This window comes from Capra hircus, chromosome 22 (assembly GCF_001704415.2).
Source record: "Capra hircus breed San Clemente chromosome 22, ASM170441v1, whole genome shotgun sequence".
Taxonomy (NCBI): Eukaryota; Metazoa; Chordata; class Mammalia; order Artiodactyla; family Bovidae; genus Capra; species Capra hircus.
The window spans coordinates 43215406-43231276 of record NC_030829.1 but is presented as its reverse complement, the minus strand read 5'-3'; the positions used below and the strand labels follow the sequence as shown (position 1 = coordinate 43231276).

The 15871-nt window shown below is 47.1% G+C and overlaps 1 long non-coding RNA gene across 1 annotated transcript; it reads left to right on the top strand.

Moving 5' to 3' along the window:
- On the top strand, window positions 7473-13526 carry LOC108633384. The gene is made up of 4 exons (XR_001917050.1): window positions 7473-7687; window positions 7861-7964; window positions 8790-8851; window positions 13407-13526. It is a non-coding gene; the product is annotated as an uncharacterized LOC108633384 (long non-coding RNA).

Sequence of the window (15871 nt, the reverse complement as noted above, 5' to 3'; positions counted from 1 at the left end):
TATGTCATATAGCAACATGAATCAGCCATATGTGTACATGTCCCCTCCCTGTGAACCTCCCTCCCACCCTGTTTCATGAATTTTAAAACTGAAATCTGAGATTTCTCTCCTTCCAATCCCCACCCCCCAAATAAATGCATATTTTAAAGATAGCTGCCCTGGGCCATACCCAACCCCACCCTCACCTCTCTACAGCTCACATGCTGCCCTCAATCCCACAGTAGAATTGTTTGAGGTCTCCTATTTGAACTGATCATACCTTTTGCAAAGTGCTTTTCCATGTTCTTTACAAGAGAGGAGTTTATCATCTCATTTTACAAATCAGGCAAACTGAGATTCAGAAACACCCACTTGAGCTGGCACCTTGCTGGCCAGTAGATCCACAGCACCGAACCTTTGGCCTCCAAACCCCTCATCCTGAAGCCACTTCCACCGAAGAAAACATCTGGATGCCATATAAGGCAAAACAACAAGTGCAAACCTCAATAATGAGGGAATTCACTTTATTTGTCTGGTAACAGCAATTTCTCATGTTGAAAGAGCCTCACCCAACCCAGACACACACCAGGCCTGAATCAGACCTGCATCAGCAGAAGTTCTGATGGAAACGTGGGAAGTGTCCCCGTCCTTGCCTGGCTCATCACACCCGATGCTCCTGCAACCACAGACAGAGAAGAAAAAAGGGGGCTCCAAGCTTATATTCCAAAAGGGTATAGGAGGGTTAGTCACTTTGTTTGACTCCTGTTTAAAACCGGGGAAATCTTTTTTTTTTTAAGTGAACTGTTACTTTTGGAATCATTTTAAATTTACAAAAGAGGTGTAATGATAATATGGAGAGTTCCCTTAGCCAGTTTTACCCATTAATTTTTTCTTTTAACCTCTAAATTTTCCAGCATTTATTTCCTGAGAATGAAGCCATTCTCCTATTAATGTATAACCATACACCATTATCACCCCATTATTAACATTTATATTTCCGAAGTGGATTTGTCATAGCCGAGAAACTGGCACACAGCTATTAACTAAACTCCAGGCTTGATTTGCGTTTCACTTGGATTTTTCTACTAATCTCCTCTTTCTGTTCCAAGACTCAGTCCAGGGAAGAGCATGACGTTTACCTGTCACAGCTCCCCTCCAGTCTGCAACAGTTTCTCCCTGTTTTTCAAGACATGAATAGTCTTGGAATTTCCTGGGGGTCCAGTGGCTAGCACTTGGTGCTGTCACTGCTGAGGGTCTGGGTTCAGTTCCTGGTCAGGGCACTAAGATCCCGCAAGTCACATGGCACGGCCGAAAAAAAAAGACATGGACAGTCTTGAGGAGGAATGGCATGTCTCCTGTTGAGTGCCCACCAGTCTGTGTGGTTTCTCCTCATTAGACCGGGGTTATACATTTTTAATGTTTGAGTAATCTCGGGAGTTGGTGATGGACAGGGAGGCCTGGCGTGCTGCAGTCCATGGGGTCACAACGAGTCGGACACGACTGAGCGACTGAACTGAACTGATACGTTTTTAAAAAGAACACCACAGAGATGAGGTGTCCTTCTCATCACATCCTATCAGGGCTCTGTGGCACCCACACGACACCACTGGTGAGATTCTCCTTGAGCCTGTGCATAAGCTGGTATCTGTCAGGCTTTTCCACTGTGAAATGACTATTTTTCACTTTCCTAGCTCGACTTTTGGAAATAAGTCCGTAGGTCTAAGCCACCCTCAAGTGGGACAAAGCAGGAAACCTGGATTTTTTTTTCCTTCTCTTTTTTTTGGCATGTAGGATCTTAGTTCCCCAACCAAGGATTGAACCTGAGTCCCCTGCAGTGGAAGCTTAGAGTCTTAACTACTGGACTGTGAGGGAAGGCCCAAAAGCTTGGTAATTTTAATGTTAATTAAAGTAACTTAAAAAAAAAAATTTCCTGGTTTAAAGTACAAAAGATACCAAAGGATACAAGGCCAAACTTTTTTCCCCATCTCAAACTCCACAAGTAACAATGTTAACCATTTTCTATGAATCATTCCAGAGGTATTTTATGCACAGACAGGTAAGCATACATACTTTGTTCCACCTTTTTTATACGAGGGTAGCACACTGGCCACACTATTCTGCACCCAACCACAATGAGACCCTATAAACCGCACAAATTGTTTGACATGATGGATGATTAAACAAATCACAATACTGTAGAGCAAGGGCCTGGCCACCACACCAGCGGTTACACAAATAAATAGTATCTGTTATCATGAAAAAGTAATATGTCAAACGAAAATAAAATCAAGTGCAGAGCACATATGATTTCTTTTGATGAATGATATCTTTCAGGAGGATGAAGTTCAGAAGTCACAGGAGACTGTAAATGCCCATGAAAATACAGAAGACTAGTGAGTATAATGTTTTGCAATATGTGAAGAAAAATAAAACGATGGGGTTGTGAGCTTTGGGGGAATGCAAACTCGAGGATCCTGAAGCCAGCCACTGGTAGATGGCACGACCTTGTCAGTCTTTTCCTCATCAGGGAGTGAAGGGCTGTTGGACTTTCTAGAATCTGTCTCCTTGGAAGGAGGGTGTTTGCAGTTAACTGCATTGTGGAAATAGTAGTAGAGCAAATACCCCACCCAGGGCAGGGACAGGATGTAAATTCCTCAGCCCTGAACTGTCAGGCTCCAGGCCACACATTTGTGGATGCCCCACACCCCAGCATGCCCACAGCCTGCAGGATGAGGTGTTACCTTTCAGCCTGGCATTTCTTCATTCATTCACCCATTTATCCACTCAGCCATCTGTCCATTCATCCATCCATTCATCCATCCATCCACCCATCCACCTATCCATTCATTCATTTGTCTATCTATCCATCCATTCATTCATCTATCCATCCATTCATCCATTCACCTTTCCATTCATTTGTTTCCGTTTAACTCAGCATTTATTATGTGGCTGACCCTTTTCCAGTCAGAGGGACACGGCTGTGGCTGAGATGGACCCAGGCCCCTCCTCATGGAAGGTACAGTCTGGTAGAGAACTAACCCAGTTTGGGGAGTGCCTCAGCACCTCGGGCATTTTAAGATCACAGAAGGAACTACACCACCCGAGGAGCAGGGCTGCTCCATGGTGGAGGTTACAACTAGGCTCAGTGGGAGTTAGTCACTGAGCTGAAAGGAGAAAAGGGAAATTCCAGATGAAGGGAGCAAGAAAAGACCCACAGACCAGAACTAGCACCCAGTAACCAAGCCCTTATCCTAGTTTGGACCCTGTGCCAAGCTCTTGGCAGTCAAAACCCCTCAGTTCACCCAGAATAGTCCTGTGCGGAAGACAGTATGATCTCCTTTTTGTCCAGCTTTGTTGAGACATTATTGACATACAATATGTTAGTTTAAGCTATACAATGCACTGACAATACATATGTGTATATTATGAAATGACTGTTACAATAAAGTTAGTTAATACCTCCATCCTCTCACATAATTACCATTTTCTTGTAGTTCTAACATTTAGGATCTACTCTCTTATCTTTCAAGTATCTAATACTGCTGCTGCTGCTAAGTCGCTTCAGTCGTGTCTGACTCTGTGCGACCCCAGAGACTGCAGCCCACCAGGCTCCCCCGTCCCTGGGATTCTCCAGGCAAGAACACTGGAGTGGGTTGTCATTTCCTTCTCCAATGCATGAAAGTGAAAAGTGAAAGTGAAGTCGCTCAGTCGTGTCTGACTCCTAGCAACCGCATGGACTGCAGCCTACAGGCTCCTCTGTCCATGGGATTTTCCAGGCAAGAGCACTGGAGTGGGGTGCCATTGAGGTACTGTTAATTACAGCCACCATGCTGCACATTAGATCTCCAGGATTTATTCACTGTGAGTCTAGAAACGTGCACCTCTGCACCCAACACCTCCCCATTTCCCTCACTCCCCGGCCCCTGCAACCACCAATCTACTTTGTATTTCTATGAGTTCAACTCTTTTACACTCTACAAGTGAGAACATACAGTATTTGTCTTCATCTGCCTTATATTGGGGCTTCCTTTGTGGCTCAGTGGTAAAGAATCTGCCTGCAATGCGGGGAGCCGCAGGAGATGCAGGTTCAATCCCTGGGCCAGGAAGATGTCCTGGGGGTGGGCATGGCAACCCACTCCACTGTTTTTGCCTGGAGAATCCCATGGAGAGAGGAGCCTGGCAGGCTATCTCTATAGTCCATAGGGTTGCAAAGAGTCGGGCATGACTGAAGCGACTTAGCAGGCATGCATGCCTTATTTCACTTAGTATAACGCCTTCAAGGTCTATGTATATTGTTGCCAAAGGCTTTTTTGCTTCATAATGTCCTTATCCAATCATCCAGTGCTGGCATGCAGGTTGTTTCCACATCATGACTATTGTGAATATGCTGCAGTGAACATGTGAACTCCTCTCTCCGAGAGAGTGATTTCATTTCTTTAGGATATACACCCAGAAGTGGAATTGCTGGGTCATATGATAGTTCTATTTTTAATTTTTTTGAAGAACCTCCGTACTATTTTCCTGAATGGCTGCAGCAGTTCACCTTCTCACCAAAAGCGTACAAGGGTTCCCTCTTCTCCACATTTTTGCCAACACTTGTTATCTCTTATTTTTTTGATGACAGCCATTCTAAAAGGTGTGAGATGATATCTCATGGTGGTTTTGATATACATATCCCTGATGATTAGTGGTGTTGACTGTCTTTTCATGTACCTGTTGGCCATTTGGATATCTTTTTTGGAAAAATGTAATATCTCCCTTTTAAAGATAAGGATGCTGAAGGTCAGGCCTGAGGTTTACTTTCTTTTCTATGTCTCTCCCTGGTGCCCAGCCCAAGCCCTGACATACAAAATGTGCCCAGGAATTGCAGCATGGGCTGGAGTCTGTATATCAGATGCCCCCATTACCAGGGGACATGCATATGTCCCCAAAACCCTCCACCCACCTCTTCCTGGTCTGTAAAGCAGGGACACTTTCAAAATCAATATTTGTAGAGCACTTGTGTGCTGTGCTGGGAAAAAGAGCAAGCAATGCAGAGTTCCTCGCTCCAGGAACTTCTATGGGAGGATCCTAAAGTTTGCTGGAAATTATAATTCACCCCTAGTAGCTCACTTAGTAAAGAATCTGACTGCAATGCAGGAGACCCAGTTTTGATTCCTGGGTTGGGAAGATCCCCTGGAGAAGGAAATGGCAACCCACTCCAGTATTCTTGCCTGGAGAATCCCATGGACAGAGGAGCCTGGCAGGCTACAGTCCATGGGGTCGCAAGAGTCGGATACAACTTAGGGACTAAACCACCACCACCATAACCACCCCAGCAAGGTTTGCTCTAAGGGGGAATATAGTGCTCTGGGTGAGCACAGCTTGACTTGCTATCAGAATTAATGAGATGATACACACTAACTGGAGAAGTCAGTGGTTATATGCTTGGCACTGTGCTGAGTGTTTTGTATGAACGAACTTGCTGAGTCATCACAGTTCTACCAGGTCGGTATGATTATGATCAGTGCATATATCGAGAGGAAGGTAGTGGAGGCTCAGAGAGGTTAGGTAACTTGCCCTAGGACACACAGCTGGTGTATGGCAGAGCTGGAATCAGAACCCAGGCTGTCTCGTCCTCAACCACAGGCTGTCCTGGGTCAGAGAGGCTAACAGGCAACACTGAATTTTCCTCTTCTGCCTCTTAGAAGACAGATAAGGATCATAACTACAGATTATGGAGCCATGGAGGTCCCAGGGTTAGAGGAGTACCTCAAAAAAGGCCTATTTTGGGGAGCTCAAAAGAAGTCAAGATCTGCCCCAAATCCTAGTTCTCAGCAGTGGGCCACATTCTGTCAGCTGGACTTCTCCAGGGTTTATTTTTTATTATTTATTCATTTTTCTGAAGTTATTTTTTTTTTGCCATACTAAACAGCATATGGGATACAGTTTCCCAACCAGGGATGGAACCTAGGGCCCCTGAATTGGAAGCATAGAGTCTTAACTATAGGTCCACCAGGGAATTCCCTTCTCCAGGGTCTAGAGCAGAGAGATGCCTGGGAAGATATTGGGGTGCAGTGTCCCATAGCTTCGGCCTGATATCAGAAACCAACCTTGCTCCTTGGGCTTCAGCCCTTGCCCTGAAGTACCTGCCAGGCCCTGAAATTGGAAGCAGCCTTCGTCCCTCACCGCTAAGGGGCAGGCCTCCGAGGCCTCAAGTCACAGTGACTGCAGCCTAGCTGGCCTTTCCCCATCTCTCAGGACTACTCCCCACTTTCCACGTCTAGCCCCGCAATCCGAACATTATTCATGTCTGAAACATCTCAGAAAGTCACAACTGCCCTGCCCTCCACCCAGATCCACCAAGCCTCATAGCTGGTGTTCTTTAAAAGGTCATCTTCCTCCCTGCCGTTACCGACAACCCCCCTCCCTTCCTCCCGTGGCCCTTCACACCTCCCTGTTTCCCTGCGTGGAGCAGGGACATGCTTGCCTTTCCAGCTGGGTGGCCCCCATCAGGAATTCGCCTGCAGACACCACCTTCCTATCTGCCTCTAGGGCCCTCGGCTGCAGTCAAGACCTGTGGAATCTGCTCATGTTTCCACACCAGCCTGTCCTGGAGAAAGTACTTGACATTGAGTACAAGCCTGTCCCACCTGCTTCAAGGGACCCAGAAGGCTTGGGCCTCAGTCCTGGCCCTGCCCATTTCCAAAACAGGGAGCCACTCTCTCATTTATTTACTTTGGCTATGCCTTGAGGCATGCAGGATCTTAGTTCCCAGGATGAACCCGTGCCTGCCCCCTGCATTGGAAGCATGGAGTCTAACCAGTGGACTGCCAGGGGAGCCCCTGAGCGGCACTCTTCAGGCATTGCCACTGCCACTAGTCCCCAGGATCAAGGCTCCTGGGCGGGACGGTCCCTGTGAGGACGATACCACACACTCAGCGCACACCCAGATCCCTTCAGCCTATGCCAGTTACTTCCAGCTGCCAGGAGCCATGTCCTTCTGCCCGATAACTTTGGCCGCTTGCTCACCAGGTGAGTGCTTTCCATAAACTTGTTTAGTCATCATGATAAGTCCCCACTCTAACTGCACAGGAGAGCCAGAAGGGCCTCAAATGAACACACCCCCCCCGACCCCTACCCCAATCAGTAGCCCTCCATCAATAACTGATGGTAAAGCCCCCAGCTCCTCCTCATTCCACATTCCAGGAGCAGCCCTCTCATTAACTCACCCTTTATGGGCTGCCACCTTGCCTGTCTCACCTCCTACCTCCCCTACCAGTACTTCCTGGGATCACTTTCCAGATAAATGTCTAGCATTTGAATCTGAGGCTTGGGCCTGCTTGCGAGGAAACCCCAGCTAAGACAACATCTAATGTGCAACGTGTGTTGAGCGCTTTGTGCGAGCTCTGTGTTTAACACTTCACACGGCTTGACTCATTCCATCCTGCGACAGGCAGGGCTCTGAGGTGGGGACCGTTATTGTCTCCATTTCGCAGATGCAGAAACTGACTCAGAGCTGGGGCTCAAAGCCAACCGACTCCTCCCTGACCCCATCCTCTAGCCGGCTTGAATTGCTTTCAGTTCCTCAAACTGCTCTGCTCAGTCTCCTAATTCCCTCTGCCTTCTGAGGCACAGGGAGGATAAGTCACTTGGTCACAGCAAGTTAGAACCACTTGGACTCAAGAGGAGACCTCCAGGCTGGAAGCTCTTACACTTCACCCCTGTGGTAGGTGAACAATAGCCCCTCAAGGAGTCCAAGTCCGGACCCTGTGACTATAATTGTGCAGACATGATTAAGTGAAGGATCTTGAGGTGGGGAGATGATCCTGGGTTATCAGAATGGGCTCAATGTAATCATACAGTCATTTTAAGAGGGTGTCCTCCACCCATCTCTTTCAGACAGAAGATCCTGTGATGACAAAGCAGAACAGAAAGAAACTGGAAGATGCTACTCTGCTCCCTTTGGAGATGGAAGAGTCATGAGCCAGGAGATGCAGGAAAAGGTGAGGAAACATTCTCCCCTGGAGCCTGTAAAAGGAACCAGCACCTTGACCCTCACCCAGGGAAACTGGCTTTGGATTTCTGGCCTCTAGAACTGAAAGAGAACACACTGGGGTTGAGCTAAGCCTCTGCATTTATGGTGGTTTGTTACGGCAGCCCCAGGAAACGAATGCAACGACTGAACCAGCCCATCCCCGACCAACGGCTCAATAGCTGTGGTTCAGGACACCTGACACCTGGCGGGCACATCTCCAAGCCCTGGCAATCCATCCCTGGGGACACCTGGAGCCGGGAGCACACAGAAGGGCTTGCCTGGTCTCAAGGATCAGGGAAGACCCCCTGAGCTTGAGCGCACTTCAGCGTAGCCTGGGAGGAGAGGGCAAGGAACGGTGCCCATCAAGGAGCAAGCGAGTGCAGACGCCAGGAGGCAAGAGAAAGCTCAGTCATCTGAGGAACTGAAATGATTGAGGGAGAAATGGTAGAAGCCCTGTGGTGTGGTGGGTCGGAGGGTGGGCTCCGTGGGTGCTTGAGTGTGAGGCCGTGCCTTGCTGTGTCCCAAGTGTGTGATTTGGGCAAGCAGCTTGACCTCTCTGAGCCCTAGTTTCCTCACCTGCCTGATGGTATTTTATGTATCTGTTTTCTTTATCTTCATTTCTTTAAAAATTTTTATACTTTTTATACCAATTTTAAAGGCTACTTTGCATTTATAGTTACTACAAAATGTTGGCTTTATTCCCTGCATTATACAGTATATCCCTGAGCCTATGTTACTGTCGATCATTTGTATAGCGTCCCCCACCCTCAACCTGATGGTACTTTCCTCACAGGGTTCTGTGAGGTGTAAGTGCATCTGCAACAGTCGGAACAGTGTCTGGCAGAGGAAGGATCGGTAAGTCTGTCATTGACGCCTACCCCTATCAACAGCAAGGCGGCTGATTTCTCTTTTATTGGGAAAGAGCACTGGGCGAAGGTTTTCTGGATACTGATGGTGATGATGATGACAGCTACCGCTTCCTGATCACCTGCTGTGCTCAGCCCTCATTACCTACCCGATTTTGTAAATGTGAGGTGGGTATTACTGTTATTCCTGCATAACTCAGATTTGAACCTGGGTCTGAGTCTAGAGGCTTCCCAGGTGGCTCAGTGGTAAAGAATCTGCCTACCAATGCGGGAAACTCAGATTTGATCCAGGGGTGGGGAAGATGCCCTGGAGAAGGAAGTGGCAACCCACTCCAGTATTCTTGCCTGTGAAATCTCAAGGACAGAGGAGCCTGGTGGGCTACTGTCCATGGGGTCGCAAAGAGCTGGAACACGACTGAGTGACTGGGCACTGAGTCTAGAATCTCTGCCTTGCCTGAACTGCCTATGTTTTCCTGGGAGGCAGTATGGGGCTGTGATCCAGGGAAGGGGCCCTGGAGTCAGCCCTATTAATAGCATGCTTGGTTAACATCTCAGTTAACCAAGTTCTACTTCATGGGGCCTCAGTTCCTATTTCATGGGGTTGTGTAAGAATTAAATGTGTCAAAATGTGTTAGCACCCCAGTGAGCTGTTGCTGCGATTATCAATGTTGTCACCAGAGAAGTTTTGCATTCTAGAAAGCCACATGGTCCAGTAGACTCCCTCTGGTCCTAACCAATCTGGGATTGAATGGCTGGTCAATCATCAACGCCAACAGAGGTGCAAACTTCTCACACTTGGAGAACGGGGGGCCCTCAGAGACCTCGTTACGCTGGGCCAGCCATGTTCTGATTGTTCTCTTGTAACCTCTCAATGAGCTTCTGTAGCCAAAAGCTTTCCCTCTGCTTAGCAATACTAAGGCTAATGCTCTGGTTACTGCCAGCCCTTCCCCTCCCCTCATTTCTAAAGATCTATATGGAGCTTTTGAACAGGGGATTGACCTCCAGCTATTTTGGAAGGGCCTGTCTTCTATCCGGACCGATTCTGGTCTGAGCTGAGAGTGTATTTACTGGCCAAAGTCTGCTCCAAAGTAAACACGCCATCACATTCCTCACAGCCTGTAACCTCCGTGGGGAGAAGCTGGGGGCCGTCATGGAGCGAGGAAACCTTATCTGACTTCGTTTCAGCAGGATTCCACTTAGCTTCACTTGGTGGGGTGGGGGACACGGGGGAAAAAGGGGAACAGATAGTCTTAAAAGAGCTGAATTAAAGAGCACGTTGGCTGCATTCCCTGCAATGACAGGTAGAGACTAGATTTAGAAGTGAAGGAGCACACGTTTTAATGTGGTGTGCCTTTGCTTTTTTTTACCCATAAACAAAACGGATCTGTTTTCTTTCCTTCCTTCCTCCATTCTCCCCTTCCCCTCTCCTTTCTTCCCTTCCTCCTCCCCTCTCTTGTTTTCTTTTTCTCCCTTCTCTTTTCTTTATGATACACTTACAGTACCAGCCACACACACCTGTGCTGTTGTTGTTGTCTAGTCTCTAAGTTGTGTCTGACTCTTTTGTGACCCCCAGGGACTGTAACCTGCCAGGCTCTTCTGTCCATGGGGATTCTCCAGGCAAGAATACTGGAGTGGGTTGCCATGCCCTCCTCCAGGGGATCTTCCCAATCCAGGGATCGAACCCAGGTCTCCCGCATTGCAGGTGGATCCTTTACCAACTGAGCCACCAGGAAAGCCCTATATATATAAATATATATATATGTATCATATATACACAAATATATATATATTCATGATGCCAGTACTATAATCAAAATGGAGACCATATCCATCACTCCAAAAATTTCCCTCATACTTTTTTGTAACCTCTCCCTTCCATCCCTTCCCACTTTCCCCCTACATCCCCAGGCACACCCTGATCTGCTTTCTGTCACTATAAATAGCTTGCATTTTCTAGAGGCTTACATAAATGAAATCACACAGCATGTGTTCTTTTGTGTCTAGCTTCTTTCACTGAGGTTACTTATTTTGAGATTCAGCTGCGTTGTGCATGTCAGTTCCTTAGCTTCTACTGTTGGGTACTGACTAGTTCTTTGTACGGATGTACCACAGTGTATTCATCAATTCACCTGTTAATGGACTTTTGGGTTGTTTCAGTTTGGGGCAGTTACAAATAAAGCTGGTGCAAACATCCAAGTACAAGTCTTTTTATGGACACATGCTTTTATTTCCCTTGGGTAATTACCTAGGAGTGAAAGAGCTGGATCATATGTTTAATTTTTTCAAGAAATTGCTTTCCAAAATGGGTTGATCATTTTACATTCCCACCAACGATGCATGTTACAAAACAGAGAAACATTTAAGGTAGAAAGAAAGTCCTTAAGGTAGAAAGTAAAACTTCTTATAATTCTACTTCCTAGGTAACTGTTTCCGATAAGTCCTTCCAAAGTTTCCTTTTTGTTTTTAAGTACACACAGAACCAGCCTGAGACATACAAGTGCTCCAGGCAGGCTAATAATCTGGGATCCCCTCAACTTGATATTTTAAAAACAGTGTTTCAAAGTGGTTCAAGGATGTGGAGAAACTGACATTTCTGTTCATTAAAATAGATAATTCTTCTTTTTTTAGAAACAAATACTTTATTACATATACAGAATAAATTGTTGTCTTCTACTTGGAATTTTCCTGAAATTGTAGTTCTCCAGGCAGTTTTTTGAGAGCTATATCACAGGGCATATGGTTCAGGTGACTGAGTGTTGTGTGTTCAGTCGTGTCTAACTCTTTGCAACCCCATGGACTGCAGCGCGTCAGGCACCTCTGTCCACGGGATTCTCCAGGCAAGGATACTGGAGTGGGTTGTCATTCCCTCTCCAGTGGATCTTCCCGACCCAGGGGTCGAACCCTCCTGTGGCTCCTGCACTGGCAGGTGGGTTCTTTACCCCTGAGCCACCTGGGAAGCCCAAGATTCAGGTGATGGATAAACAAACCAGCATGCAGCTGGAAGGAAAAGAGACCAGCCTTGGTCTGTTAGCTCAGGGACTAAGCTGACAGACCAAGGCTCTGAGAGAGCCGTCGCCTAGCTGGACATGGTAGTGCCAAGGAGGGGAATGTTCTAATTTCCTCCAGAGGAGGCTATTTCCCTCTGAGCACCGGTTAGGTATCAGTGAGTGTGAACACTCAAGCTGACTGGCACTGTGTTTTGATCTAGACCAGTGCTACTTGGGTTCCCCTTGTAGTCTTGCACCCTAATAGGCTGCCTGGAGGATCAGTTCTGTGCATATATTCACATGTATTCGTGCTACCTTCATTAAAAAAAACATGTATACACAAACTGAATCATAGTCACACTGATCTGTAACTTGCTTTTCTTTTTCCCCACATAACAATAAATTCTGAGATCCTTTCACATCAGCCTATGTGTAGATCCATCACATTCTTGTGTTAAAAAAAAAAAAGACAAAAGTACCAAGGTGGTCCACCAGATGGATGTACTGTAATGTGGGGCTTAGCAACTTTAATGAGCACATGAATTGCCTCGGGGACCTTGTTAAACTGCACCTTCAGATTCAGGTCCAAGGTGGCACCTGGTGCCGGGGGAGCTGCTGGCAGGATCACACCATGAGGGGCAAGACTACAGTGCAAGTGACCTCTGCCCACAAGCGAGGGACACTTGGCTGTTGGAGACAGTGCTGCAGGAATCAGGCTTGAATATCTGAAAGGAGTCCCAAAGAACAGGCTTTAGAGTCAGAAGACATAGTGTTGAACTCTGACCCTGACACTAACCATGTGACCTTAAGAAGGTCACAACCTTTCTGAGTGGCCAGTGACTCCCTCCTCCCCCCGCAATTCAGTAAGTGGTCAAAACGGCCTCCACTCTCTTAGACCCTAGGGATAAAGATAAACAATCGCTGTCCTTGAGCGCTCTGAGTAATACTACTAATCCTGGCCTGAAGAGCAGTGGGGGAGGAGGGAGTCAACAAGATAAGGATGGAAAAGGGCTTTGTCAGTGGTCCAGCCAACCACAGAAGGGCAGTTCTACTCCGGGTGGAAGGCTGACTGCGTTTGCCAGGTGAGAGTGGCTAGACAGGGTTTTCTTTAGCTGAAAACTACTCTGTGACATTTGTCTGCCCTTTAGAAAAGCAAACCAGACTCACATAAATCTTGCAAAGAAGTCAAAGCCAGATGGGATTGAGGAAGAGGGCCCAGTCATCTGCAACCTTTTTTTTTTTTTTTTTTGGTGATTCCAACTGGGTCTGGGGCAGTGAGTTTCACCTTGGGCTAGGAAATTGGGGGAGGAATCCAAGGCCTCAGCAGACCCTGACCCCTGCTCCTGCTGAATGAATACCCCATGGATGTCCAGTGCATAGTGGCCCCTGTCTTGAGTCCTTTGCCATCGCTGGGCAAACTGTGCTCCTGGCAGTCGCCAGGACTCAGAACTGGCCTCTGGAGTTTGTTAGTCCAGGGTCTGCATCCAGATTCTGACACCTGACTCCCAAGGGACTCTGAGCAAGTGACCTGATTTCTTCTTCTTTTTCTTTTTTCAGCCTCAGTTTCCCTATTTGTAAAATGGGGCTGATAATAATAGCATCAAGCTCCAAGTGTTCTTGAGAAGATTAAAAAACTAACCCCCAGGGCTTCCCTGGTGGTTTAGTGGTGAAGAATCTGCCTGCCAAAGCAGGGGACACAGGTTTGATTCCTGATCCGGGAAGATCCCACATGCTGAGGAGCCACGACGCCCGTCAGCCACAACTACTGAGCCTGTGCTGCAGAGCATGGGAGCTCCAACTACTGAGCCTGTGTGCAGCAGGCACTGAAACCCACACGCCCAGAGCCCGTGCTCTGCAACAAGAGAAACCACCACACTGAGAGGCTACCGCAAAGAGAAATCTGCGCGCTGCAACCAGAGAGGAGCCCCCAGCTCTCCGCAGCTAGAGGAAAGCCCATGCAGCAACAAAGACGGAACGCAGCACGCCGCCCCCGCCCCAAAAAAAAGTATTAGTGGTGATAAGGATGGTAGTAGAAACAAAAACCAAAAAACCCTCCCAGACATGAGGCTTAGCTCAGTACCTGGCATTAGGAAGTGTACAATTACTATAGCTGTAGGATCAGAGATAAAATCACAATCACGTAGCCCGCTGAGTGGCTCCAGTAAAGAAAGGCTTTCATGAACACTGCTCTGTCCATTCTGAGCTCTACCTTAGCCAGTGGGTGAGTGGAAGAGTTGGGGTATCTTTTCACAGCAACCTGCCTCCTAGCAGCCCCCACCTAATCTCAAAATCTCAGGACAGGGCTGCCTGGTGGGGCCCCTGGGCCTGCAAAACACCTCTGCCTTTTGCCACCCCTTTGGAGGAAGGCCAGCTCTCCCAACACCCCTCTGTCACTCTCCCCACCAGAGTAGGCTTCCTCTCAGCACCCCACCCACGTGGTCCCGAGGACCTCTGCAGTCAGGGCTGGCAGAGGAGGGTGAACCCTCCCACTTCTCCAAGGAGCTCCTGAGAGAACCAGCTCTGCTTCCTCTAGCGGGTGGAGACAGAGTAAATATTCTCAGTTATATTTTGCTTCTCTTTCTTTCTGGCAGGGTGTGGACACTGGTGTAAAATTACAACCGAGAAGACCCCCAGCCTGGGGGAAAGGTGCATCTGGTGAGAATGGAAATTCACTTTTTAGTCCTGGTTCTTCGTCTCTGTTCCCTTTGGAAAGTGGGCTTCTAAACCTGGAACTTTCAGACTTCACTGTTTGATGTCTGTGACAATAACAGCAGTATCAGCCCTCTCAGTTGACATGTACATGCTAAGTGTTATACGCATAGTTTCTCATTTGTCAGAAATTCCTAGGAGGTACACTGTTAATGTAAGTTACAGCGAAGAAACAAAATCAGGGTAGCTGCAGGTCCCTGCTCTTAATCATGATTACTATATAGTCTTTCTTAGCCCTTCCTTAGAATCTAATTTCTGTCATTCTGTGACCTTAAGTATCTGACTACTCTTCTCAACCTCAGTTTCCTTATCTGTAAAATGGGGATAATAACATCTTCTGGAGTTGCTGTAACAATTAAATGAGAATATCAGCACTTAAAAAGCAGAAGCTTCCATTATTATTATTACTATTACTACTATTTTTATTATTTCTATTATTTTTTGTTAAACGAAAGCCTTGTCGACAAAACTGTGGAATGCATTGGTGAAAATGCTCCCTGCAGAAATGCCTGCCCTCTTCTTTTATCAAGTGTTGATGGAGAGCCCTTTGAAGACCTTGTGTGCTTCCTCTCCTTGTCACCAAAGCCACTGATTACCCTCCTCCACCATGGTTATGGAGTCCCCTTCACTCCGCATAAACTGTTCCCTTGGGTGTCTCATGATCAGATGTAGAGAATCACCAGACTCATCCTAAGACAGGGACGTCTCAGCTCAGAGTGAGGCAGACTAGATATTTATATGCAGAACTTAGTTATCTGTGTCAAGACCTGGTGAAAACAGACATATCTCCTAAGGAAGCAGAACTTTAGTACATTATCAGCTGCTGAGTGAACTGAGTTGATCATATTAGCTCCAGTCTCATCTAGCAGGGAGGAGGTCCCCTTGGGAGTGAGACACTGGCTGATAAGTTTTGATGGATGCCTTTGGGCGGAAGAAAGCTTGAGGAACTAGAAGCCTTGCACATGGGGTAAGCAAGGTTACCCACAGTGCCTTTAGTGAATCTGCTGCTCAGTTGTGTAGACAAAGACAAGGTCCAGGCTGGGAACAGCATGGTGGCTTTAGGCATAGTACAGACTTTGGCATTAGACCCAGGTTCAAGCCCAGCTTTGTCCAGTCCTTACCAGCTGACCTCCAGCAAATTTCTTCACTTAATCACAAAGAAGGGGAATGATTCTTCCAATAGTTACTGATCCTAACAATGGGCCAGGGCCAGGTAATACCTTCTCTTCCTCAAGACTCTTTTGAGCATTTCCAGTGAGTGAGGCAATCTATCTGAAAAAAGTGCTTCACCTTGTACACAAATGACCCGTTAT